Here is a 26,124-nt window from a genome sequence, read left to right as displayed (position 1 = left end):
CATCAAGCTTAGCCCAAGACCTTTCATGATCATAGACATCATAGAGCTAGATACCAATCCATTACTCAGTGTAATGGGCATTCAGACAACAGGTTCTCATTGATATTTTATACACAAGGTCAATTTTATCTCATTTATGGCAACTCTATTCACACCAGAAAAACAAAAGGAGCTTTAGAATATAAAACACTGGACTCAGAGAGCTAACAAAATACACATCCCAGGACTACCAACAGTGATGCTGTACTGGACTAGAAAACCCTTCTACATCACAGTGGAAAAACAGATCAGGTGCAACAAATGCGAGGACCAGGAAACGTCCAGAAATAGTTCATACAATGAGAAAGGCATAAAAAAAAAGGAATACCCAGCTGATGGCCTAATAAACCTCTAAACCTGTTCTGACCCTCTACTTCCTGGTCCCTCTCGATAGGGATCGACCGATATTGATTTTTTAGGGCCGATACCGATAATTTGTGAACTTTCAGGCCGATAGCCGATAATTTATACCGATATTCTGGGAATTTTCATTTTTGAAAAAAATAAAAGTTCCCACAAATCTGCTGAAAATTAATGTTTATTGTTAATGTGTATTTTTTTTTTGTAAATCTTTCTTTTTCATTTATACTTAATATTTTTATTTTATTTTTTTTTTGTAACTTTTTTTTTATTTTTTTTACTAACTTTTAGCCCCCCTTAGGGACTAGAACCCTTGTCCTATTCACCCTGAGATCTCTATCGGGGTGAATAGGAGCTCACACTGTCCCTGCTGCTGTGTGCTTTGTGCACAGAGCAGCATGGAGCTTACCATGGCATCCAAGGCTTCAATAGCGTCCTGGCTGCCATGGTAACTGATCGGAGCCCCAGCATTACACTGCTGGGGCTCCGATCGGAGGAGAAGGGAAGAGGGGATCCTGTGGAGGGGCGCACTGCGCCACCAATGTTTTTAATACTGGGGTTGGGCCCTATGCGCCACCACTGCTTAATACTGAGGGGGGGCTTGGGTGGGAGGGGGGGCGCACTGCGCCACCAATGCTTAATACTGGGGGGCTTAGGGGGGGGGGCGCACTGCGCCACCAATGTCTAATACTGGGGGGCTTGGGGGGGCGCACTGCGCCACCAATGAAGCTTAATCTCTTATTTATTCATATACAGGAGGCGGGAGCTGCAGTATCACATAGCCGGCTCCCGACCTCTATGAGCAGTAGCTGCGATCCTCGGCACCTGAGGAGTTAACTACCGCATATCGCAGCTACAGGTCATAGAGGCCGGGAGCCGGCTATGTGATACTGCAGCTCCCGCCTCCTGTATATGAATAAATAGGAGATTAAGCTTCATTGGTGGCGCAGTGGCCATAGCTCCTCCCCTCCTCTTGTCCCCTGTACTTTCATTGGCGGCAGCAGCAGCACAGGGGGAGGAGACACTGCTCCTTCTCCCCTGTGCTCCTGCTGAGGGAACACAGAGCGCTGTCAGCAGCGCGATCTGTGTTCCCCATATGCTATCGGAATATCGGCAAAATAAATGCCGATAGCGTTAAAATCCTGAATATCGGACGATAATATCGGTAAATCCGATAATCGGTCTCGATCCCTACCTCTCGACATACAGGAGATGACCACTCCAGCCAATCCCAGTATCAAGAGGCACCATGATGTAGAGACCAGTAGGAACCCAGGAGGCATCCCAAAATGTGGGGGATCTATATTTTTTTTTTATGCCATTCTAAAAAAGTACCAACCGGACACCTTTAAAATGTCATTACATCCCCGATTCCTTTTCACAGTGGGTATGTGTTTTCTCAAGTCATTAGACCTTTGATTTGACCCCGGCTAGAATCACGTGACCACCCGACTGGCTGCAGGCTCTTCCTCTGAGGACACAACTGGATGTTCTCCTCTTCCTTGCTGTTCAGCTGCATAATGTACAAGGATGTGGCTGAACAGGAAGAAAGAGGAGCGTATCCAATCACAACATCTTAGGGCCCGTAGCCAGTTATAATCACAGAGTTGGTGGAGCGATGAAGAGCAAGTACAGATCAAAGGGGGAGATTTATTAAAACAGGTGCTTTCTGCGCTGGTCCTGATATCAGAGGATGAACCACAATTATGACCAGCATCCCATGCAATGGAGATGGTAAATCTCCTCTAAAGTGTCTTCCCTCCACAGGTTAGCTGAAATAGGGCTCCCCCCCTTGTACAGGAACCTTTATTACAAGCATACAAATTTGTCTGCATTAGGATTGTGTCAAAGTTTTAGAAAACTATGGGCCCTATTCTCTTCAATATATTTATTAATGATCTTGTAGAAGGCTTGCATAGTAAATATCAATTTTCGCAGCTGACACTAAACTGTATAAAGTAATTAACACTGAAGAGGACAGTATACTGCTACAGAGGGATCTGGATGCTTGGGCAGATAAGTGGCAGATGAGGTTTAACACTGACAATTGTAAAGTTATGCACATGGAAAGGAATAATGCAAGTCACCCGTACATACTAAATGGTAAAACACTCAGTAACACTGACATGGAAAAGGAGCTAAAAATTTTAATAAACAGCAAACTAAGCTGCAAAAAAACAGTGTCAGGCAGCTGCTGCCAAGGCCAATAAGATAATGGGTTGCATCAAAAGGGGCATAGATGCCCATGATAAGAACATAGTCCTACCACCTTACAAATCATTAGTCAGACCACACATGGAGTACTGTGTACAGTTCTGGGCTCCTGTAAACAAGGCAGACATAGCAGAGCTGGAGAAGGTCCAGAGGAGGGCAACTAAAGTAATAACTGGAATGGGGCAACTACAGTACCCTGAAAGATTATCAAACTTAGGGTTAAAAAAAAGACAACTGAGAGGAGATCTAATTAATATGTATAAATATATCAGGGGTCAGGACAGAGATCTATCCCATCATCTATTTATCCCCAGGACTGTGACTGTGACGAGGGGACATCCTCTGCGTCTGGAGGAAAGAAGGTTTGTACACAAACATAGAAGAGGATTCTTCACGGTAAGAGCAGTGAGACTATGGAACTCTCTGCCTGAGGAGGTGGTGATGGTGAGTACAATAAAGGAATTCAAGAGGGGCCTGGATGTATTTCTAGGAGCTGTAATAATATTACAGGCTATAGCTACTAGAGAGGGGTCGTTGATCCAGGGAGTTAGTCCGATTGCCTGATTGGAGTCGGCAAGGAATTTTTTATTCCCCTAAAGTGAGGAAAATTGGGTTCTACCTCACAGTTGTTGTTTTTTTGCCCTCCTCTGGATCAACTTGCAGGATAACAGGCCGAACTGGATGGACAGATGACTTTTTTCGTCCTTATGTACTAATTTCCCCATCTCAGGTATGTCAGTATGCTTTCAGAGTGTAGAAGGAAATCAGAGGACCAGGAGGTAACCCAAGCAAACATGAGGAAAACAATCTCCATAAGGCCTCCTGCATACGAATATGTGCGCCCCGTGGCTAGCACCGACCGCGGGGCAGCCGCCGCGGATCACGGACCCATTCACTTTATGGGTCCGCGATCCAGCCATTCTGCAAAAAGATAGAACACGTTCTATCTTTTTGCAGAACGAAACCCCACGGAAGCACTCCGTAGTGCTTCCGTAGAGTTCTGTTCAGCATCTCCAGATTTACGGACCCATTGAAGTGGTGCGGAATGCACATGGAACGTGCGGTCCGCAATACGCCAAAGGGACACCTACGGTCATGTGCAGGAGGCCTAAACATAGTGTTCCTGGTCGGATATGAATCCAAGACCCGAGAGTTGTAAGTAAACAGCACTAACCACTGAGCCACCATGACACCCAGCTTATGCCATGAAAAACAACAAAAACAAAACAACAACAATCACTGGGGTCCGGGAAGTGGAGATATATGTAGCTGTGAAGGTCAGGCAAGTGGACACAGGGAAGTAGCATTTCCTTGCAAAGGCATTGCCAAACAGCAGTTTAGATCTCCACTTACACTTGCTATCCGATGATATTAAAACCCACAACGTAATAACTAAAAATGAGCCAAAATAAAGTAAAAAAAGAGTCTCCCATAAAAATCTGGCTTAAAATAAGGAAGTACAACCTCTCCCCTGAAAGATGTGTTCCCTCCACACACCTACGAAGAGGAATTCAATGTATGAAAACAGGAATGAGCAGCGTCATGAAGCTCGTCACAACTGTGAGAATTCACACGTGGCCGAGTTGTCTCACGTCTCGGAATAGGGCTGTTTCTGCAACATGTGCATGGATTTCTACAAATGTTTGCACTATATAACCTAAAGGCAACACATCCACCATCAAAGCATAAAGAATCTGAGAAACAACCCTCTCCAACTATTTCTACACATCCCCAAACTCATCATTAGAAAATGACAGCCACCCAGAGAGCAGTAAAAGCTGCCACCGATACAAATCATGAAGCACAATCACCAGGATTTTCTGGTTTCTAGATATTGACCACTTATCCTCAAAAAAAAGTAATCAATATCAGATGGGGGTCACTTGAGTAGAGGCTGAGCTGCAGCGGCACGGCTTTCCGCTACCAGCTCTGTCCCCTGTGTTGTTTCCACCAAAAAGCCATCTCCCTATAGAAGTGAATGGGAGCGTACCGCGAATGCGCAGCCCTTGCTCCCATTCATTTCTATGGGGCCACGGAAATAGCCGTACCAGCGCTCTGCTATTTTCGCCGGCCTCAATAGGAAAGGAATGGAGGGCGGCTGCGCATGCACAGTGCGCTCTCCTTCACATGCAGGATCCGGTTCTTGATATAGGTGCGTTGGGACTCACACCTATAAGACAATATCATATCGGCAACTCAATATCAATCAGTAGTGGCTATGGTACACACATGCCTGTAGGTACTCCCGACGAGAAGGCAGATAGTGTCCTGGGTGATCTCCTCCCAGAGCTGGATCAGGGGATCAGTTCGTTCCTGGACAGTGCACGGACACAGAATGTACAAGAGGTTCTTAATTGGATTCAGGTGTGGAGAATGTAGGGGCCTGTCAATAGGATAGTCAAGGAACTGCCTAGACCAGTGTTCCTCAATTCTAGTCCTCAGGGCCCATCTACTGGTCATGATTTGAGAATATCCCATATAATGGATGCACTGACACTAATTAGGTCACCAGCTTAATACTAAGGAAATCCTGAAAACATGACCGTCAGGTGGGCCTTGAGGACTGTAGTTGAGGAACACTTATATAGGCACTCTGTCCAAATGTGGCCAGGCATTGTCCTCCATCAGGAAGAACTCCAGGACCACTGCAGCGTAAGGTCTACCAATGGCTCTGAGGATTTTATCCAGTACATATAAGAAGTGTACCGATAGTCATCATGTAAAGGTTTGGGCAACTGTGCAAGAATGCGCCTCCCCAGACCATCACAGACTCGCACAAAAAAAAAAAAAAAAACGGTCATGCTGGATGATGTTGCAGGCAGAATAATGTTCATCACGGTGTCTCCTGACTCTATTGTACAGGTGCCAATGGGGAACGTGCCAGTTCTGGTGTTCTATGGCAAATGTCAATCAAGCTGCATGGCGCTGGGCTGTGTGATCACAGGCCCCATTGTAGGAAGTCAGGCCTTCGTGCCACCCTCATAGAGTCTGCCACTGACCAGTATGGTCAGAAGCATGCAACCTACTTAATGTCATTTTATAGCGCTCTGGCAGTGCCCCGCGGATTCCTCATTATGCAAAGGAGCAGACACTGTGTCCATGTCCTTCTACGGCCCTGTCCAGCTCTGTGCCCTGTATCACCTCCATACCCATGAAACTATGCAAACAGCAAACCTTGTGACATAGAGACATAGGATTGACTGTGCAACCCGATTGGCTGCTGGTACTGCCTTCAACCAAAAGTGAAACTACAGAAGAATCAGTCAGGAAGGATATGGAGAAAGTAACTCTCTGTGGTCACCACCTGCAAAAAACAGTCCCTTTTTGGAGGCTGTCTAGTTGTTGCCCCGAGTACCCCTTTATGGGTTCCCTTAATTCTTTTGGGCAGTGTATGTTGTGGGAGATAGATCAATAAAATTACACTCACAGACTTTTCATCTGTCCCCGATTTACTACAGCTTGATCTTCACCAGTAGACCCAGCTACCGTCCGGTCACCATGCTGCTTAATGTTAGTCCAAGTTTCTGGGTGTAAAGGAAACTAGATTGTGAGCTCCAGTGGGACAAGGACCAATGTGAAAGATATAGTAAACCTCTCCGTACAATGTAATAAATCAGCTATATTACTTCGCAGTTTTGGATATTAAAATAGAAGGAAATCACCACAAAACGTAAAAATGAACAGTTGTAGATGTTCCATGAGAAGTGAGATGAGGAGAACAACGTAGACGTCTCAGTACCGTACAGTGCCCACAAGTGTCAGTCTCCAGTCAGATGATAGATGTTGCAACAGATGCTTATCTCTCATGCATCATGGCTTATCACCCCCTCTGGAAATTATTTTTGCTTCAGTTTCTTTTATAAGTTTGCCTATTACTCTTGTAAACACTGGATTATGTTGTCTCTGCTGTCCGAAATCCGGTCAGAAAATCCAATGCATGATGGAGTAGGCGACTGTCGGGAAGGAAGCATGCCCTCCTGGTAACGGTCTGCTCGTCTGTGGAGGAAAGTAATCACCTCCACTGTATGGGGACGAGTGCTACCGCTCTTCCTCATACAGATTCATGGTTCCTGGGCAGCAGATCGTACAGTAGGATCTGCTGCCAGACACCATGACTGAGCTGTCCGCATGAAAGACTGGTTCACCCAATGAACAGGTGTTTTGTTTGTTCATGGGGTGATCTTCTCCACCTTCACACGCTTAGATTATGGGGAACAAGACTTCATACGAACATTCATTCCCGATAATCTGCCCGACAATTAGGCCTCTTTCACTTTTTTTTTCTTTCGTTTGCGGGCCGTTTTTTGTGTTTTCTATATATACGGAACCATTCATTTCAATGGTTCTGAGAAAAAAAATAAAAAAAAAATATATAAATAATGGAATGTACTCCTTATGCATTCCGTTTCTGTATTTCCGTTGAAAGATAGAACATGTCCTATTATTGCCCGCAAATCACGTTCCATGGCTCCATTCAAGTCAATGGGTCCGCAAAAAAAAAAAAAAAAAAAGAAGAAGAACACAAACGGAATGTACTCCACATGTCTTCTGTATCCGTTCCGTTTTTGCAGAACAATCCATTGAAAAGGTTATGCCCAGCCCAATTTTTTTTCTATGAAATTAGTGTATATTGTATATGCCATAAGGAAAAACGGAAACAAAAAACAGAACAACGGATCCGTGAAAAAGCCATACGGTCATGTGAAAGAGGCCTTAGGCCAGGGGTGCACAACTTAGGCAGTGTAGATCCAACTTAAAGGGGTTGTCTACTTTTTTATATTCATCACCTATCCTGAGGACAGGTTATGAATATCAGATTCGCGGGGGGGGCTGACTGCTACTGGGTCTTAGACCCAAATCAGCTCTGCCAGTGACTAATGCCATGATACAGGGCTGAAAGGCTACACCATTCTATTTTAGCTTTATTAAATATAAATTATTTATGACATTTTACATGTGTTAGTTTTTTTTTATATAATATGGTTTTATTCATACTGTGTTCTGTTGTGATGATGTCACAACAGAATATATATTCCTCAGCGGTGTAAGGCTGTGGTTCTGGTATGATGTCACTGAAGTGTCTTTGTACTGCTCTATATTGTGTAGTTATAAAGTCAAAGGTTTGTGATAGAGAGAGATATATATATATATATATATATATATATATATATATATATATATATATATATATATATATATATATATATATATATTAGGGATCGACCGATATTGATTTTTTAGGGCCGATACCGATAATTTGTGAACATTCAGGCCGATAGCCGATAATTTATACCGATATTCTGGGAATTTTCATTTTTGAAAAAAAAAATAAAAAATTCCCACAAATCTGCTGAAAATTAATGTTTATTGTTAATGGGTATTTTTATTTTTTGTAAATCTTTCTTTTTCATTTATATTTAATATTTTGGTGTTTTTATTTTTATTACTTTTTTTTTTTTTAAACTAACTTTTAGCCCCCTTAGGGACTAGAACCCTTGTCCTATTCACCCTGATAGAGATCTATCAGGGTGAATAGGAGCTCACACTGTCCCTGCTGCTGTGTGCTTTGTGCACACAGCAGCATGGAGCTTACCATGACAGCCAGGGCTTCAATAGCGTCCTGGCTGCCATGGTAACCGATCGGAGCCCCAGCATTACACTGCTGGGGCTCCGATCGGAGGAGCAGGGGAGAGGGAATCCTGTGGGGGGCGCACTGCGACTGGGGTAGGAGGGGGGGGGGGGGGGGGGGGCGCACCACTGCTTAATACTGGGGGGGAGGGGGGGCGCACTGCGCCACCAATGCCTAATATTGGGGGGGGGGAGGGGGGGGCGCACTGCGCCACCAATGTCTGATACTGGGGGGCTTGGGGGGGTGCACTGCGCCACCAATGAAGCTTAATCCCACATTTATTCATATACAGGAGGCGGGAGCTGGCTGCAGGATCACATAGCCGGCTCCCGACCTCTATGAGCTGTAGCTGCGATCCGCGGCACCTGAGGAGTTAACTACCGCAGATCGCAGCTACAGCTCAGAGGCCGGGAGCCGGCTATGTGATTCTGTAGCTCCCGCCTCCTGTATATGAATTAATGTGAGATTAAGCTTCATTGGTGGCGCAATGGCCATAGCTCCTCCCCTCCTCTTGTCCCCTGTCCCCAGGGGGAGGAGACACTGCTCCTTCTTCCCTGTGCTGCTGCTGAGGGAACACGGAGAGCGCTGTCAGCAGCGCGATCTGTGTTCCCAGGACGTTATCGGAATATCGGCAAAATAAATGCCGATACCGATAACGTTCAAAATCCTGAATATCGGCCGATAATATCGGTAAATCCGATAATCGGTCGATCCCTAATATATATATATATATCTCCAGCAGAGACCACATGAAATGTTAGAATGTGTATATTTCCTGTTCTATATTTGCTGGAAACCAAGGCCTGTTTTTGGCTCACCCTGTATATTGTATGTTCTGATGATGTCACCGTCTCATCACACAACCAGGTCAGAATCTCATCCTCCATACACAGTAGCATTCAATGAATTCAAGATCTTGTCTACTGTGAGAAAGTGACAAACAAATCACGTTTGGAAATTACATGAAGCTTTCTTAAACTATTAATAAGCTGTGTCTGTAGAAACCAGAACAAACCTGAGTCATTCTGCCACCCATCAGACCAAGATCCAATAAACAGGCCCACAACTAGCGTTCTAGTACAGCCGCTTACTGTCTGGTGTCAACTACTTCTCTAGTACAGCCGCTTACTGTCTGGTGTCAACTAGTGCTCCAGTACAGCCGCTTACTGTCTGGTGTCAACTAGTGCTCCAGTACAGCCGCTTACTGTCTGGTGTCAACTAGTGCTCCAGTACAGCCGCTTACTGTCTGGTGTCAACTAGTGCTCCAGTACAGCCGCTTACTGTCTGGTGTCAACTAGTGCTCCAGTACAGCCGCTTACTGTCTGGTGTCAACTAGTGCTCCAGTACAGCCGCTTACTGTCTGGTGTCAACTAGTGCTCCAGTACAGCCGCTTACTGTCTGGTGTCAACTAGTGCTCCAGTACAGCCGCTTACTGTCTGGTGTCAACTAGTGCTCCAGTACAGCCGCTTACTGTCTGGTGTCAACTAGTGCTCCAGTACAGCCGCTTACTGTCTGGTGTCAACTAGTGCTCCAGTACAGCCGCTTACTGTCTGGTGTCAACTAGTGCTCCAGTACAGCCGCTTACTGTCTGGTGTCAACTAGTGCTCCAGTACAGCCGCTTACTGTCTGGTGTCAACTAGTGCTCCAGTACAGCCGCTTACTGTCTGGTGTCAACTAGTGCTCCAGTACAGCCGCTTACTGTCTGGTGTCAACTAGTGCTCCAGTACAGCCGCTTACTGTCTGGTGTCAACTAGTGCTCCAGTACAGCCGCTTACTGTCTGGTGTCAACTAGTGCTCCAGTACAGCCGCTTACTGTCTGGTGTCAACTAGTGCTCCAGTACAGCCGCTTACTGTCTGGTGTCAACTAGTGCTCCAGTACAGCCGCTTACTGTCTGGTGTCAACTAGTGCTCCAGTACAGCCGCTTACTGTCTGGTGTCAACTAGTGCTCCAGTACAGCCGCTTACTGTCTGGTGTCAACTAGTGCTCCAGTACAGCCGCTTACTGTCTGGTGTCAACTAGTGCTCCAGTACAGCCGCTTACTGTCTGGTGTCAACTAGTGCTCCAGTACAGCCGCTTACTGTCTGGTGTCAACTAGTGCTCCAGTACAGCCGCTTACTGTCTGGTGTCAACTAGTGCTCCAGTACAGCCGCTTACTGTCTGGTGTCAACTAGTGCTCCAGTACAGCCGCTTACTGTCTGGTGTCAACTAGTGCTCCAGTACAGCCGCTTACTGTCTGGTGTCAACTAGTGCTCCAGTACAGCCGCTTACTGTCTGGTGTCAACTAGTGCTCCAGTACAGCCGCTTACTGTCTGGTGTCAACTAGTGCTCCAGTACAGCCGCTTACTGTCTGGTGTCAACTAGTGCTCCAGTACAGCCGCTTACTGTCTGGTGTCAACTAGTGCTCCAGTACAGCCGCTTACTGTCTGGTGTCAACTAGTGCTCCAGTACAGCCGCTTACTGTCTGGTGTCAACTAGTGCTCCAGTACAGCCGCTTACTGTCTGGTGTCAACTAGTGCTCCAGTACAGCCGCTTACTGTCTGGTGTCAACTAGTGCTCCAGTACAGCCGCTTACTGTCTGGTGTCAACTAGTGCTCCAGTACAGCCGCTTACTGTCTGGTGTCAACTAGTGCTCTAGTACAGCCGCTTACTGTCTGGTGTCAACTAGTGCTCTACCACAGCCGCTTACTGTCTGGTGTCAACTAGTGCTCTACCACAGCCGCTTACTGTCTGGTGTCAACTAGCGTTCTAGTACAGCTGCTTACTGTCTGGTGTCAACTAGCGTTCTAGTACAGCTGCTTACTGTCTGGTGTCAACTAGCGTTCTAGTACAGCCGCTTACTGTCTGGTGTCAACTAGTGCTCCAGTACAGCCGCTTACTGTCTGGTGTCAACTAGTGCTCCAGTATAGCTGCTTACCGTCTGGTGTCAACTAGTGCTCCAGTATAGCCGCTTACTGTCTGGTGTCAACTAGTGCTCCAGTATAGCTGCTTACCGTCTGGTGTCAGATCCGATAAATGGGCATACAACTAGTGTTCTAGTACAGCCGCTTACTGTCTGGTGTCAGATCCGATAAATGGGCATACAACTAGTGTTCTAGTACAGCCGCTTACTGTCTGGTGTCAGATTCAATAAAGCGGTTGTGCCATAAACTACTTCTCTCTCAAAAGTATATTTTGTTCAACTACTCTAGCGCCTATTGCTGTTTGATTCCCCCCTCCCAAATTTACAGTTTTCCTTTATCCCCCATATTGGAATCATACTTCCTGACTTGTCATGTGACTGTTGTCCCATCATGCCTTAGGGCAGGCATCCTCAAATTGCAGCCCTCCAGCTGTTGCAAAACTACAACTCCCAGCATGCCCGAACAGCATTGAGGTATCAGCCTACAGCAGGGCATTGTGGCACAAATATTGAAGGAAAAGGTCTCAATACCCCCTTATTCCCATGTACATTACAGTTACACTTTTTTTTTTCTAGGGGTTTCCCAACAGAATGTAAAATTCTCAGGGGCGTAGACAGAAATGTTAGATGTGTCATAGGGACATAGCAAAAGTGTTGATCGGAGGGAATCCAAGCGCTAGAACGAAGACCCAGAAGCACTCAGCCAAGCGCTGCTTCTCCTCACAGCTGAGCGGGAGCCTATAGACTATCTATAGAAACAGTCTACAGGCTTGCAGTCAGCATCAAGGTGAAGCAGCGCTGGACTGAGCACTTCTGAGTCTCGGCAGGGGTCTCAGCGCTGGGACCCCCATCGATCAACACTTTTGCTATGTCCCTATGACACATCTAAAATTAAAAAAAGTTTAGATACTCTTTAAAAGGGTTTTCCAAGATTTTTAGCTGATGACCTATGCTCTGGATAGGTGATCAGTATCTGATCGGTGGGGGTCCGACACCTAGGACCCCCGTCGATCAGCAGCGGTGCTCCTGTGACTGCTCACCAAGCACAGCGTTGTACATTGCAGGATATCGCGCGCAGACCCGTTCACTACAGTGGGGCTGAGCTGCTCCTAGGCCACAAGACCGATGAACGCATCATCACTGGCCTAGGGAAAAGCTGCCTTCCCACAGCTGATCAGGCAGGGGTCCCTGGAGTTGGACCCCCCACCAGATACTGATGCTCTATCCTGAGGACAGGTCATCAGTATTGAAGTCCCTGTAAACTCTTTTTAACAACTTCTAAAAGGTGCCTCCACCCCAGTGCAGACGGTCTGATACCCGCCGGACCAGAAGTGACATCAGGTCCATTGTTCCCATGACCGCTCAGCAGTCCAGTGACTGGTTGAGCACTCACGTGAAGGATGGACCTGATGTCATCACTTCTGGTCTGCTGTGGATCCGACCCAGGGCGCCGGAGCATTAGAGGACGAGCCAAGGGTTGTTTCTACCTGTCACAAGACTGTCTCCTCTCATGAGAATTGTAAAAACAGTCGGACCAAGAAAATCGAATAGATGCCCTAAAGACAATATTAGATGGGTGCTGCTGGACCCGCTGAATAACCGCCTGCTGAGATTACACAAGGGACCTAAGAGAGGCACGACCAAAGGCCCCAAAATGGGATTTCGGGGGGCTGTTCAGTGGATAAGTGGCCGGTGACTATGAGGTCAGCACATGCCCTGTGTGAACACCACACAAGTGCTGATGGGCACAGCAGGCACACAGTGACAGTCAGGAATGTACGTACGTATACGTAGTGCTGGCAGGCATCAGGAGAACGGTACGAGCAGCCCTTATAATGAATGGTCCGGTGACATCACCGTCCTACCAATACAGCGACACACCGGTCAGACCGCGCAGCAGGGCCAGTAACAGGAATCCGGCACCCGCCACCTCCCCACACATCCGTCACCAAGACACCAAATCCCGCCCCCGACCCTTCACCCCCGGACGTCGCCATGTTCCCACATCCCTCACCTGTCTCCAGGCGGCAGGCGCAGAAAACCCCGGGGAGAGCCCGGACTGTCAGCCGGAAGTCCCTCCCTATTCTACAAGCAGCCAATCGCGAACCACAAGACAGAATCCTACACTTCCGCTCTAACCGCCCGCCTTTCCTCTGCTGCAAACCAATGAGAACAGAGACGAGCCGTGACGTAAACGACCCGGAATACAGGGGGTGGGGCTATGTAAAGCAGGCGCCTGCGTTCGCTCATGGGCGTGGCTGAACAGTCACACGAAAGCCAATCAGACGCGCCAGACAACTAGACACCATGGAAACAGCACGCAGTTGTTGTGTACGGAGCATGCGCGACTAGCTGCCGCCCAGAACAATGCGTGAGGCAATTCCGGTGTGCCCAACTGCGTGCTTTTGCGACAACTCCCAGCCGTCACCCACTCGGACCAACCACTGCTGGGGCATGCCACTCTGTAAAAGCAGGGAGGGCTAGAATGAGGCTGCACGCGCATTCACAACCATGCGCCACACAATGCAGGGCTGAAGATGAAACCTGGGTGTCTGCGCAGACGAGCACCACATTGCTGCAGAATCCCAGTCCTAGAACCTATGGGACAGACTTCTCACTGATTAGACGGGATGTGAGCCGTTATAAACCATTTACAGGAACGGAGCCAAAAAGAGAGAGCCGTACTTTCTATTACGTTTCTCTAGGTTCTCTGCATTCAGAACTTGGACCCATCAGGTCCATTGAAAGGGAACCCAGCAATCTGTAGAAATATAGAGCAGGAGGAGCGGAGCAAACTGATCTTTAGTTTTATGGGAAATCTCTGCTCATTCTGGATTTAGGAGTCATGTGGGCGGTCCTATCAGTGACAGCCTTCCCTGTAGCTATCAATCATTGATACCACCACCCAGAATGAGCAGAGATTACATTAGTCCCTCTGCCCTAGACCAGGCACTACATTTTCATGGTGACAGGTTCCCTTTAAACGGAACAATGATTTAAAATAACAACTAAGGGTTTGTTCACACGAACATGTGCTGCCCGTTGCCGTATTACGGACCGCATTTGTGGATCCGCAATACACGGGCACAGATGCAGACCCATTCACTTCAATTGGTCCGCAAATCTGGACACGTGGAACAGAACACTACGGAGTGCTACTTGGGGTTCCATGCCTCCACGATCCCCATGCGGCTGCCTCACAGACGGTGCCTGTGCATTGCGGACCGCTATTTTGCAGTCCACAGCACGGGCTTCACATTTTTGTGTGAATGAGCCCTAAGCTTTACCCACCTGATCACCCCTCTAGTGGTCCCAGCAATATTTGTTTTCTACGCTACAGTGATGAGGTCACCACGCATCGGCTTCAGTGGTCACGTAAGGCAGTCAGGTATGGCATCCCTAGCAGTATGTCTTGAGAGGAAACCCACACAAACAAGGGGGGGAAACATACAAACTCCATGCAAATGTTGCCCTTGGTCAGATTCGAACCTAGGACCACAGCGCTACCGTGCTGCCCGACATCCCCACTATCATCATGGGTGACTTCAACATCCCTATTGACATTTCGGCAATACCGAAAGCTTATTTTTCTTTTTTTTCCGATGTGATGCGTGTAGAGAACACCTAGCATCTGGACTGAATCCTGACCCATTCATTTCAATGGGCCGGTGTACATGAGTGTCGTTTGTTCACGCATAATGTTTGCATTTAGGAAAAATTGCAGCATCTTCTGTACTGAGTGTTTTTCATGCAGCTCTGACTCTATAGAAGTGAATAGGGCTTGCATGAAAACGGAAGGCACCCAGATGCAATGTGTTTTTTGCCGATAGTTGCCAAGAGATGTAGCTTGTTGTTATTCAGTTTTTCTTAAAGGGAACCTGTCACCTCCAACAAACATCGGCAGCAGTACCTGAGAGTAGCCAGCAGCAGTGTTTGTAACGATCATTTTCTTCCTGAAGGCAGATGAAGCAAAAGCTGTAAAAACGTTCTTTTAGCCGCTGCCGGCGCGCTTCTCTAGTCAGGCTGGAAGTCACGGAGGCAGCGGCCTCTTTGCTTCAAGTCACGGTAACCACGCCCCCTTCCCTGTGACTGACAGCACTTATGCCCACAGTTCAGCTGCCTTTGCCGAACTGCCTGCTGTCAGTCACAGGGAAGGGGGCGTGGTTACCGTGACTTGAAGCAAGGAGGCCGCTGCCTCTGTGACTTCCAGCCTGACTAGAGAAGCGCGCCGGCAGCGGCTAAAAGAACGTTTTTACAGCTTTTGCTTCATCTGCCTTCAGGAAGAAAATGATCGTTACAAACATGCTGCTGGCTACTCTCAGGTACTGCTGCCGGCTTGGGATGTTTGTTGGAGGTGACAGGTTCCCTTTAATGAGTGTGAAAAAAGCAGGCGATCTGCAAGAGGAGGGTGGGGGGGGGGGGGGGGGGGGGTGTCACACACTAAATGCAAACGCAGAAAAAATGATTGAACTTGCAAAACCATAATTTTTCCCTGAGCAAATCCTGACGCAATCTGTATCACTCGTGTGAAAGAGGCCTTAAAGGGGTTGTCCACTTTGTGGTACTATTGACCAGTGTATACATAGGATGACTATATGACATTTAATAATATAACCTTTGTTGATATTCTGCACTATTTTCTATATTCAATAAGGTATTCCCCCCCCCCCCCCATGTTTGCTAAGTCTTTTGTGCTGTCCACACAGAGGTTCTGTCCATAAAATGGCTGCTGAAGCAGGGTCATGTGACCAGGCAAATCACTCGGCCTCCTCCATTCAAATTCACTGCACCTGCTACCTGGAGTTTAGTGTAGGTGCAGTGTGAATGGAGGAGACTGATGTGCCTGGTCACATGACGCTCCATCAGCGGCCATCTTATGGACAGGACCTCTGTGTGGACAGCACAGAAGATTGGCCCAACAAGGGGACAAATATAGCAAATGGCCCAGATTTTGAACAAAAGGCTATTTTAGTAAGTACCATAAAGTAATCTTACATGCACACACTGCTCCACAGTAATCAGAATACATGTCAGATTAGGTTACCTTTACAATAGAATATACCTTTCTAAAGGGAGTCTGTCAGCAGTTTTGACTTGCTAAACTGCTGACAGCACTAGGTAAGGCGCCAGGGAAAGCATTATAAACATACTTTTTGTGAAGCTTTTTCATTCAGGAGTAGTGTGAATATGAAGGTTTATTCTGGGGATGAGGTTTCACTGGTAAGTGCTCTATTCATTGAGCTGCTTCACAGCCCTCCCCTCTGCTTTGAGTGACAGTTATAGCATCCAACCAGGATACCGCTACCACAGTCATACGGGGAACTGCTGATAAACTCTGAAAAGTGACAAATGACAGGCATTTAAAGGGACTAGATTTCTACTGTTCCTTTTATATTGTCACATGACATAATGTATGTCTAATATTCAATGGACAGAATCCACTTTGTGTGATGTATGTCTCCAAGCGGTTGGATTACTGTGATATACTTTTTGTACTGTATTTGCTGTATTCCACTATCTGCACCATTGTAAACCGTTGTGGTATGCATTTTTGCTGTGATTTTCAATAAAAAGAAAATTGTCAAAGAATCCACTTTGTATAAGGGAAACAAGGTCCCCTCATAAAAGCCAAATATAGTTCCCATCAGAACCCACGACAATCAGACACAACTGGGTGACGTATGTAACAGATGCACAGGCTTATGTAAACCACTGTGATTGCCTGAATTAATCAGCCGCAAAGTGGCACGGTGTCTGCAGAATATCAATATACCCGTCACTACTGCTGCCTTAGGTAGTCCTAAATATATATTTTTGGCCGGGTTCATACAGTGCAGTTTTTGATGGGATAAATGTTCCAGAATGCAGCTGACCTTGGAAACGTTTTCTTTAACCCCTTCCAGACTGCCCACTGGATATATACATCCTATCTGCACATACCCCGTGCAGATAGCACATATATAAACAGTCAGGGATCGCTTTAATCCCAGTGCTGATCAGCGCAATCTAGCAGGAGCAGGTCAGGTCCTCTTTAAGAATTATGGAGGCCACTGTGCTCTTGGGAACTTTCAGTGCAGAATTTTTTATTTTTTTTTGTACCCTTCTCCAGATCTGTGTCTCCACCCAGTCCTGTCTCTGATCTCTACAGGCAGTTAGTTTCTCATTACGGCTTGGGTTTTCCTCTGATATGCTCTGAGACCTACTATAGACAGGGTTATGTCTTTCCAAATCACGTCCAATCAACTGAATTTACCATAGGTGGACTCTAATCAAGGTGTAGAAACATCTCAAAGATGATCCAGAGAAATGGGAGGCCTCAAGAGCTAAATTTGAAGTGTCATAGCAAAGGTTCTGAATACTTATGTCCAGGCAAAATTTTATTTTATTTTTTAATGGGGTGTTAAGTGCAGAAAAAGTTAAGAGTTCTGAAGACTTTCCGAATGCATTGCAGATAAATAGAGGTGGAGAACCTCCAGTATGATCACGCAGTGCTGGAAAGGGAATCTGCCCCCAAGTTTACATTGCCCTATCTGAAATCCTGATTACAGCACTGGGGGAATACTTTTATTTTTGTTCAGCAGTTTTTATCAAGTCACACTCTATCAGTGGCAGCACATATTCATAGCCGAGACCAGATCTTCATGGTCGGCAGCCTCCCCGTAGAGCACGGACAGCTTTCCTCCTATACTTTGCATAGGCAGAGAGTTGCCAATCAGCAGAGATAAGGTGGGGGAAGTCCACTGGTCAAGACTCACAGCTGAACTTGCATTACGTTCTTAACATTATTATAATTCTGTCAAGCACATTTCCCATTACACAGTGATACTTTCATGTTTTACAGTGTAATATAGTGGGACAAGCCGGCACTATAATACCGCCATGTCATTATCACACTTAAGCCTCTTGCAGACAAACTTCTTTTTTTTCAGTTTCCGTTCGATTTTTTGCATTCCGTATACAGACTGTATATGGAACCATTCATTTCAATGGATCCGCCAAAAAAAAAACAAAAACGGAAGGTACTCCATATTTCCATTCAAAGATCAAACATGTCCTATTATTGTCCGCATAACGGACAAAGATAGTACTCTTCTATCAGGGGCCAGCTGTTCCTTTCCGCAAAAAAAAAAATCAAATGCACACGGAAGTCATCCGTATTTTTTGCGGACCGCAAAATACTGAAACAGCCATACGGTCGTGTGCAAGAGGCTTTAGGGCTGTCACGATACCAAAATTTTGATTCGATTTCGATATAATAAAAATATATTGCGATATTCGATACCACAGAAAAAAAAAAAAGCCGTGTGCATTCCGCATTTTATGGCAGGTCCGGCCGATAATCGAACAGTCCTATCCTATTTTTTGGGGGGGACAAGATGACAAAAAAAATAACTGGCGAATCGCACAGTTTTTTTTTTTTCCTGTTACGGCATTCACCGCATAGAAGATATTATATTGACAAGTAAAGAGAGATTGTCCAGCCTTTTCTTGTGAAGCTCCAAAAACACTTTATTTGATATCCAATGATAAAAACATCCAGGTACAGGTTACATCAGAACAAGTAATTGTTCTCAGCCCGAAACGCGTAGACTGATGTAACCTGTACCTGGATGTTTTTATCATTGGATATCAAATAAAGTGTTTTTGGAGCGTCACAAGAAAAGGCTGGACAACCTCTCTTTACTTGTCTACATATTGCTCCCAGTCCGGGTGAGAGAGCAGTCCGTGTCCTTATGGTTGGAGTCTCCAGGCAGGTGAGAGCTGCTCTAATTTTGTTTTACCTTTGAATGAGATATTATTTTATATTTTAATAGTTTGGACGTGGCGATATGTAATATGTTTATTTATTGTTTATATATTTTAAATGTAAAATTGGGAAAGGGGTGATTTTTACGTAATATTTTGGTGTTTTTTTTTAATCCCTTGTCCTATTCACCCTAATAGAGCTCTAAAAACACCAAAAATATAATGTAAAAATCACCCCTTTCTCAATTTTACATTTAAAATATATAAACAATAAATAAACATATTACATATCGCCACGTCCAAACTATTAAAATAATATAGGACCTCACACTCTCCCTGCTGCCCTGGACTTTGTGCACACAGCAGCAGGGGGCTTACCATGGCAGCCAGGGTTTCAGTAGCGTCCTGGCTGCCATGGTAACCGATCGGAGCCCCAGGATTACACTGCTGGGGCTCCGATCGGAACTGCCACCAATGAGAAGGAGTAGACCCTGTGGCCGCTGCCACCAATGATTTAATACTGGGGGGGGGTGCAGTGCGCCACCGATGTTTTTAATACAGGAGGCGGGTGCCAGCTATACGATTCTGCCACCGCCACTGCCACCTGTATTTGTATTAATGGTTTAGTTATGTTCATTGGTGGTGCAGTTGCCACATCCCCTCTCCTCCTCTTCCCCTCTCAATTGTCATTGGTGGCAGCAGCGGCACAGTGGGGAGGGAGAGACTCCCTCCTCCACTGTGCTGCTGAGGAGAACATGACATGCGCTGAGAGCAACACGCTCCATTTTCTCTAATACTAGGCTGTGCAGTAGCGCAGCCTAGTATCAGTAAAAGGCAAATCCCGGTATCGAATCGATACCGGTACAAAAGTATCGATTGGGCAATGATAATTCGATACTAGGTGCAACCCTAATCACACTGGATGAGTTTTGCGTTTACTTATGCAATAAGTGGGTTTCCTCTTGCCTTAGTTTTTGAGCAAGAAAGTTTTTCACCCCGATTAAGATTTCTGCACATTCATGTCATAGAGAATCATTTTCAGCAACCTTATGTACTGTTATTTTTAAATCTCATAAATATGTCTAAAATTAGATGTGCCAAATTTTGGCACAAACTACACAAGAATTCAGGGGCAGTGACTTGCCTATATAACTTGTAGTGCTCCTTTGACCCCTTTCAGACGAGCGAGTTCCACGCATCAGACTCGCAGCAGCTCCCGTCCTGACCTCCCAGCACTGATGGGGGTTGCACAGCAATATATTAATTTAAGATGCTAAGTAACCCTTACAGTTCTGGAATGTATTGGATAACACTGACAGCATTATATCAGTTTATCCAATATATTCCAGACCTCCAAGGGTTACATAGCATCATAAATCGATATAATGCTATGCAACCCCTGTCAGTGCTGGGTGGTCAGGATGGGAGCAGTCTCATGCTCACGCTTTGAGTCCGATGTGTGGAACTCGCTCGTCTGAAACGGGCCTTTCTCCCACAGACATGATCGCTCAGGTAGCACAACCCTGCCCCTTGCAGTCATAGCAGTAACCTCCCTTTACCCCAGTAGTCTTTCTTCCAGCACTCTTCTTACACCATCGGTTAAAGTTGTGTCCCTATCTTCCTTCAGCATCCACAGAAGTGACCCACCTTTCCTCCCTGCATAGTTAGAACAGTGCCTCCATCTACCCCATTCCCTCCACCATCACCTTTCTTCCAGCAGTCATAGTGTTGCCATCCATGTCTCACAAGTGAACAAAGCATTGCCTTCTGTTCCCCAGAACTGCTTGCAGGTAGAGCTGAGCGAACCCGAACTGCAAAGTTCAGGTTCGTACCGAACTTTGCGAATTTGGGTACCCAGACCCGAACTTTTTCACTGAAGTTCGGGTTCGGTGTTTGGATGATTTTATTATTTTCTGAAATAACATAACGCTAAATAAAATGTCTATTGAGGGGTTAAAAAAACAAAAAACTCATCCCATCCACTTGATCTTCTTTTCTTCAGGACCCGCAAAAGGACCTGCAGTGATGTCACCGCATTCACCACATGGTGAACGCGGTGATGTCACTGCAGGTCCTGCTAAATAAATATAGAAGGACCTTCTATCTTCTTTTAGCAGGACCTGGGATGACATCACTGCAGGTCCTTTTGCAGGTCCTGAAGAAAAGAGGATACCGGCTGTGCGATAGACATTTTATTTAGCATTCTGTTTTAAGAATGCTATTATTTACCGTTAATAAAGTGAAGTTCGGGTCCCCATTGACTTAAATGGGGTCCAGTTCCCGAACCCAAACTTTGACCTGAAGTTCGGCCGAACCCAAACTTCCACCGGTTCGCTCAACCCTACTTGCAGGACCTCTCCTGCCCCCTTTCAGTCACAATAACACCTCCTCTATTTCCCATCAGTAGTCACAACAGGGTCCACGTTTCTTCTAGTAGTCTCATTTTCCTCAACAGTCACTGCATGTCCTCCTTTTCCCCAAGCAGTCACAACAGGACCCCCATCCCCTCTTGTTGAAACCTACTGTACCGTTCACCCCGATAGTCGTAGATGGAGATGCTGGAGGAATGGGTTATGGGCACCACAAGGCCTACCACTCATAGCTGTCACCAGTCGTTTCATACCAAGATATCTATAAAGAATATTACAATGCTTTACTCGCTAGGAAATCTATGGCACATTACAGTTATTTTATTTTTACTTTAGAAATAAATTTTACTTTAGTCTTTTCTCATTATTTTACAAGTAAATAAACAGCTTGTGCTTTCCAATAAAAGAGCATTTCACACTATTCTTTAGAGCTTTTTAGTGTCACTCCTAATTATCACAGCATATGAAATACTGAACGTTACACTTCCAGGATTGGTGAATGTGCGTAGTATAAAAGAAAGCAATTACAACCTAGTATAACAAGATGCAACAGGATAGCAAGCTGGGAGATGAAAGCATACAGCAACTGAGCCGTAGCAGCTTCTATGTGGCATAAAAACATGGAGGCTCTATCAATCAGTCCATCTAATCTCATGTTCCGGCGGCCACAAGTTACTATACTTTTAACTTACAGGGGCCTCTTCACGTCAGTGAAGTACATGTGGTGATCTTCTAGCGCCTCCTACCTTTGGAGAGCAGTACAGGATACATTAAAAGCTCTCAGCCTCTCCATAGAAAGTGATTCACCTGCTGACTAACGGGGTCCTATAAGTCAAAGTTTAAATAGGCCTTTAGACATGACTCGGATATTAAATAAGCCAGCACCTCATCTGCAGAGAGCTGTTTCGGGGTGATTGCCCCTCATCAGTGCAGAGCAGAGAGTACTGGCTTAACTGGGTGAGAGGCCTAAGTCGGCATTTGGGGGGGGGGTATTATCTCTCCTTGGGGACAGTGCCTTAATCGGCGTGAGGAGACTTATAGGCCACCCTCTCCCCAAGGAGAGATACTACCCCCGAAATCGTGACTTAGGCCTCTCACCCAGTTAAGCCAGTATTCTCTGCACTGATGAGGGGCAATCGCCTCGAAACAGCTGTCTGCAGATGAGGATCTGGGTTATTTAATATCCAAGTCATGTCTCAAGTCCTAAAGGGCTGAACATTGACTTATAGGATAGTTGCCTCACATCTGCTGGCATTAGGGGCAGAGCTTAAGAGTTAATTTGCATACCCTCTTCCCAGTATACCAGAGGAGCACGAGTGGCCTATAAGTCTCTCCCAAAGGATAGTACCCCCTCCCCCAATCTTTTATTTTACAGACTTTGTAGAAGATGAAAACAGCGCCACAGCTCGGGGCACCACCTAGTGGCGCGCACTGTCCTAACTGGTCACAGGATCTTATAGATCCCTAAGGACAATGTCACATTATATATGTCCAATTAAAGCGGTTGTCAAAGTTAATTTTTATTGATGAGTGTCGGACACCCAATAACAGATCGATGGGTGTCCAACACCCGGCACCCTCGTCGATCAGCTGGTTGTAGAGAAGAAGCCATCCCATCCCATAGAAGTAAATGGGATGGATCCGTGTAATTACACTGCATACCGCTGCTGTTGCGATGGCGAGCAGGTAAACTGTGACGGGAAGGCTGCGCTGGCACCGCGCAAGCCTTCTCTTCAACCAGCTGATCGGCAGGGGTCCTGGGTATTGGACCTCCACCGATCTGATTCAGAGGATAGGTCATCAATAAAAATAACTTGGACAACCCCTATAGCCCTCAATTAAAGTGTACCTTAAAGGCTATGAACACCTTTGGAGGGAATTTTTTTTTATTGAATTTTACTCATTTTGGGCTAAAAATTGCTTTCAGTTCTACACTGAAGGAGTCAGGCAGCTGAAATAAAAATAACTTTTTCAATTGGTCTTTATTAAAAATTTTCAACAGTTTTCGTTTTACAGCCTTCACTTTCAGTGTATCTTCTTTATCCGTTTTGCAGTGAATCCGTCAGCCTGCTGCTCTGACAGCAAGATGTGTAGCCCTTACCTCTGAACTCTGGACAGCTCATAAACACTCACTTAAAGGGAATCTGTCATCAACTTCATGCTGACCTCACTGAGGGCAGCATAAAATAGTGACAGAAATGCTGATTTCAGCGCTGTGTCACTCATGAGCTAAACATAAGTGGTTGCCGAGAACCAGCATCATAATCATTGCAGCCCAGGCCTGGAAAAGAGTCAAATCTACCTGAGAAGAGTCACGGTTATACATAATCTCCTGCTCTCTCACCCATCTGCTGATGACTGGCAGAAAACTAGATAGAAGACTGTCAGTCATCAGCAGGTGGTCAGGACTTCATGAGTAACCAGGACTCTTCTCAGGTGGCCGGGACTCTTTTCCAGGCCCAGTCTGCAATGATTGTGATGTTGGTTCTCGGCAACCACTTACTTTTAAGTTTTAACTTATAAATGACAGACCGGTGAAATCAACTCACCTGTCTCTACTTTATACTGCCGTTAGTATGGACAGCATAAAGTTGACGACAGGTTCCCTTTAAGACATACTCTTAGCATTTTGATGAGAATACAGCTATTTATAAGTGTTTATGACCTGTCAGGAGTTCAGAGGTAAGGGCTACACATCGAGCTTTCAGAGCAGCAGGCTGATGGATTCACTGCAAAGCAGAAAGAAAGAAAAAGTTATTTTTAGCCCAAAATGAGTAGAAAGCCATGGAAAACAAATGCCCCGAAGGTGTCCATAGCCTTTAACTCTAACAGAGATTATCTACTTGCCATTTGGAATTCTTTCCATGGGTTCCTTAGAAAAGAGGTAGATAAAATCCTGTAATGTTCAGAAGTCAGATGGACCACTCCAGGCAGTAGTGCTCATCATTTTCAGTATGCGTGAGCTAAAACCAGGAGCTCTGCAGCTCCAATCCCTCTCTATGGGACCGCCAGAAATAGTCAAGCACTGTACTTGGCTATATCCATCAGTCCCATAGTGAATCAATGGAGAGGCAGAGCGCATGCTAGGCCTGCCGCTCCATCAGGATCAGAGGGGGTCCCAGCAGTCAGACTCCCACCTATCAGCTAGTTATCCCCTATCAGAATCGCTGACCGCATCTTTTACGCGAATATTAAAATCATCATAAGGGCTCATACATACAGCCCCGTGCTGCGGACCACAAATACGGGCACGGCCGGGTGTGAAAGGACAGCGCTAATGACCATTTGCTCTCATCCAGTCACAACGACTGCTCCATGTGACGATAGGCTTTCTATATCCTACATATCCGCAACTGTTACAAGCAGGGGGCATTCACACGACCGTGTCCGCAGTCTGCAAATTACAGATGTGGTCAGTGTGCCCCAATGAAAAAAATACCTATTCTTGTCCATAAAACGGACAAGAATAGCACATGTTCTATCCCCTCTGGCCTGGCTGCACATACGCGGACAGCACGATGACATCCGTTTTCTGTCTACACTTTTTTGTGGCCCAATAAAAAAGAAAGATTCCATGAACGATCCGCAAAAAACAAACAAAAAAAACTGATCAGACGTGGACTGAACATACAGTCATGTGAAGGCACCAAGTCAGTCAAAGGACCCTTACGTCGGGCAGCAGACAGTCCGTATAACAGGGATCTCTAACCGGTGTCTCTCCAGCTATTGTGAAACTACAAGTGCCAGTTGGGAGTTGTAGTAGCTGAACAGTGACGGGTTAGGGATTGCAATATGGCAGCAGTATATATTACACTGTAACGCTTCCCGTAACGTGCTGTACAGCAGATGATATTTCTCTATTAATCCACTTTCATGACTTCTCAACTAGAGATTAGTGGGGGGCCAGCGGGTCAGACTGCCGGGACCCCCGCCAGAGGTGTCTGACTACACAATTCACATGGAAGCGGCCACAACTGTCTGCTTCCTATCTCTCCACAGTCAAAACCACATTTACCCTAGGAATGAGGACAACCACCCCCATCCTCCTGATAAATAGGAGTCCCAGCTGTCAGAACCCCATCAACCTGTGTATTGTGACGTATACATGACTGTATGTTTACACTGATACTACTATAGAGTATTCTACATAATAATGAAGTCATCTAAAAAACCGCAACATGTGAACGCGCCGTCACGTATCACAGTACAGAGGGTCAGACATGTACCAACCACGGCCACCGCCTGCCCCGCGTACATACAGACACATACGTCACCCGCTTCTTACCAGCATTCTGCCTCCGCTCTATTCGCCTTTATGACGCCGCTAAGATTGAGTTGTTACGCGATGTGTGACGTCACTGTCATGTGACAGGCCTGTGTGAGACGGGAGGGGACTAGGCGGGACTTTCCCAGCACATGGCTAGGTTCAGGAAGTGAGGTCGGGTGTACAGTGTGGGTGTAGCAAGATGGCTGAGCAGTACAGGGGCATGTGGGTGGCGCAGTGACTCCTGAGTAAGCCACAGAGATGCTCTCTTAAAGGGGTTGTCTCATCATGGACAATGAGGGCATATCACTAGGAAATGCCCCCATTGTCTTATAGGTGGAGGTCCCACCGCTGGGACCCGCACCTATATCGAGAACTGAGCCCCGCAAGGTGGTGGCTGGAGGACTCCGGTCCGGCCACCACCAATCAGGCTCCCCATAGAAGTGAATGGGAGAGTATCGCGCATGCGCGGCCCCTGCTCCTATTCATTTCTATGGGGCAGATTTTCGCCGGCCCCATAGAAAATTAATGGAGGGAGGCTGCGCATGCGCAGTGCGCCCTCCTTCACTTGCGGGGCTCTGTTCTCGATAGAGGTGCGGGTCC

The 26,124-nt window shown here is 46.2% G+C and overlaps 1 protein-coding gene across 5 annotated transcripts in view; it reads right to left on the bottom strand.

The window, feature by feature from the left end:
• Positions 1-25,636, bottom strand: part of CUL1 (cullin 1) — a 70,411-nt gene extending 44,775 nt beyond the window's left edge. The window contains exons 1-2 of one of the 5 annotated variants that reach the window (XM_044293289.1): positions 25,543-25,564; positions 21,417-21,519 (exon numbers count right to left, since the gene is read on the bottom strand). The gene's annotated coding sequence lies outside the window, so the exon portion shown is untranslated. Of the gene's footprint in view, positions 1-6,040; positions 6,089-12,926; positions 13,064-13,156; positions 13,244-21,416; positions 21,520-25,542 lie in introns of those variants that run through there. The other 4 variants (XM_044293290.1, XM_044293291.1, XM_044293292.1 and 1 more) reach the window with 4 other exon arrangements.
• Positions 25,637-26,124: the final 488 nt, after the last annotated feature.

The sequence above is a fragment of the Bufo gargarizans genome, chromosome 5 (genome assembly GCF_014858855.1).
Source record: "Bufo gargarizans isolate SCDJY-AF-19 chromosome 5, ASM1485885v1, whole genome shotgun sequence".
In the NCBI taxonomy this organism is placed as follows: Eukaryota; Metazoa; Chordata; class Amphibia; order Anura; family Bufonidae; genus Bufo; species Bufo gargarizans.
This window is presented reverse-complemented; position numbering and strand designations above follow the sequence as displayed.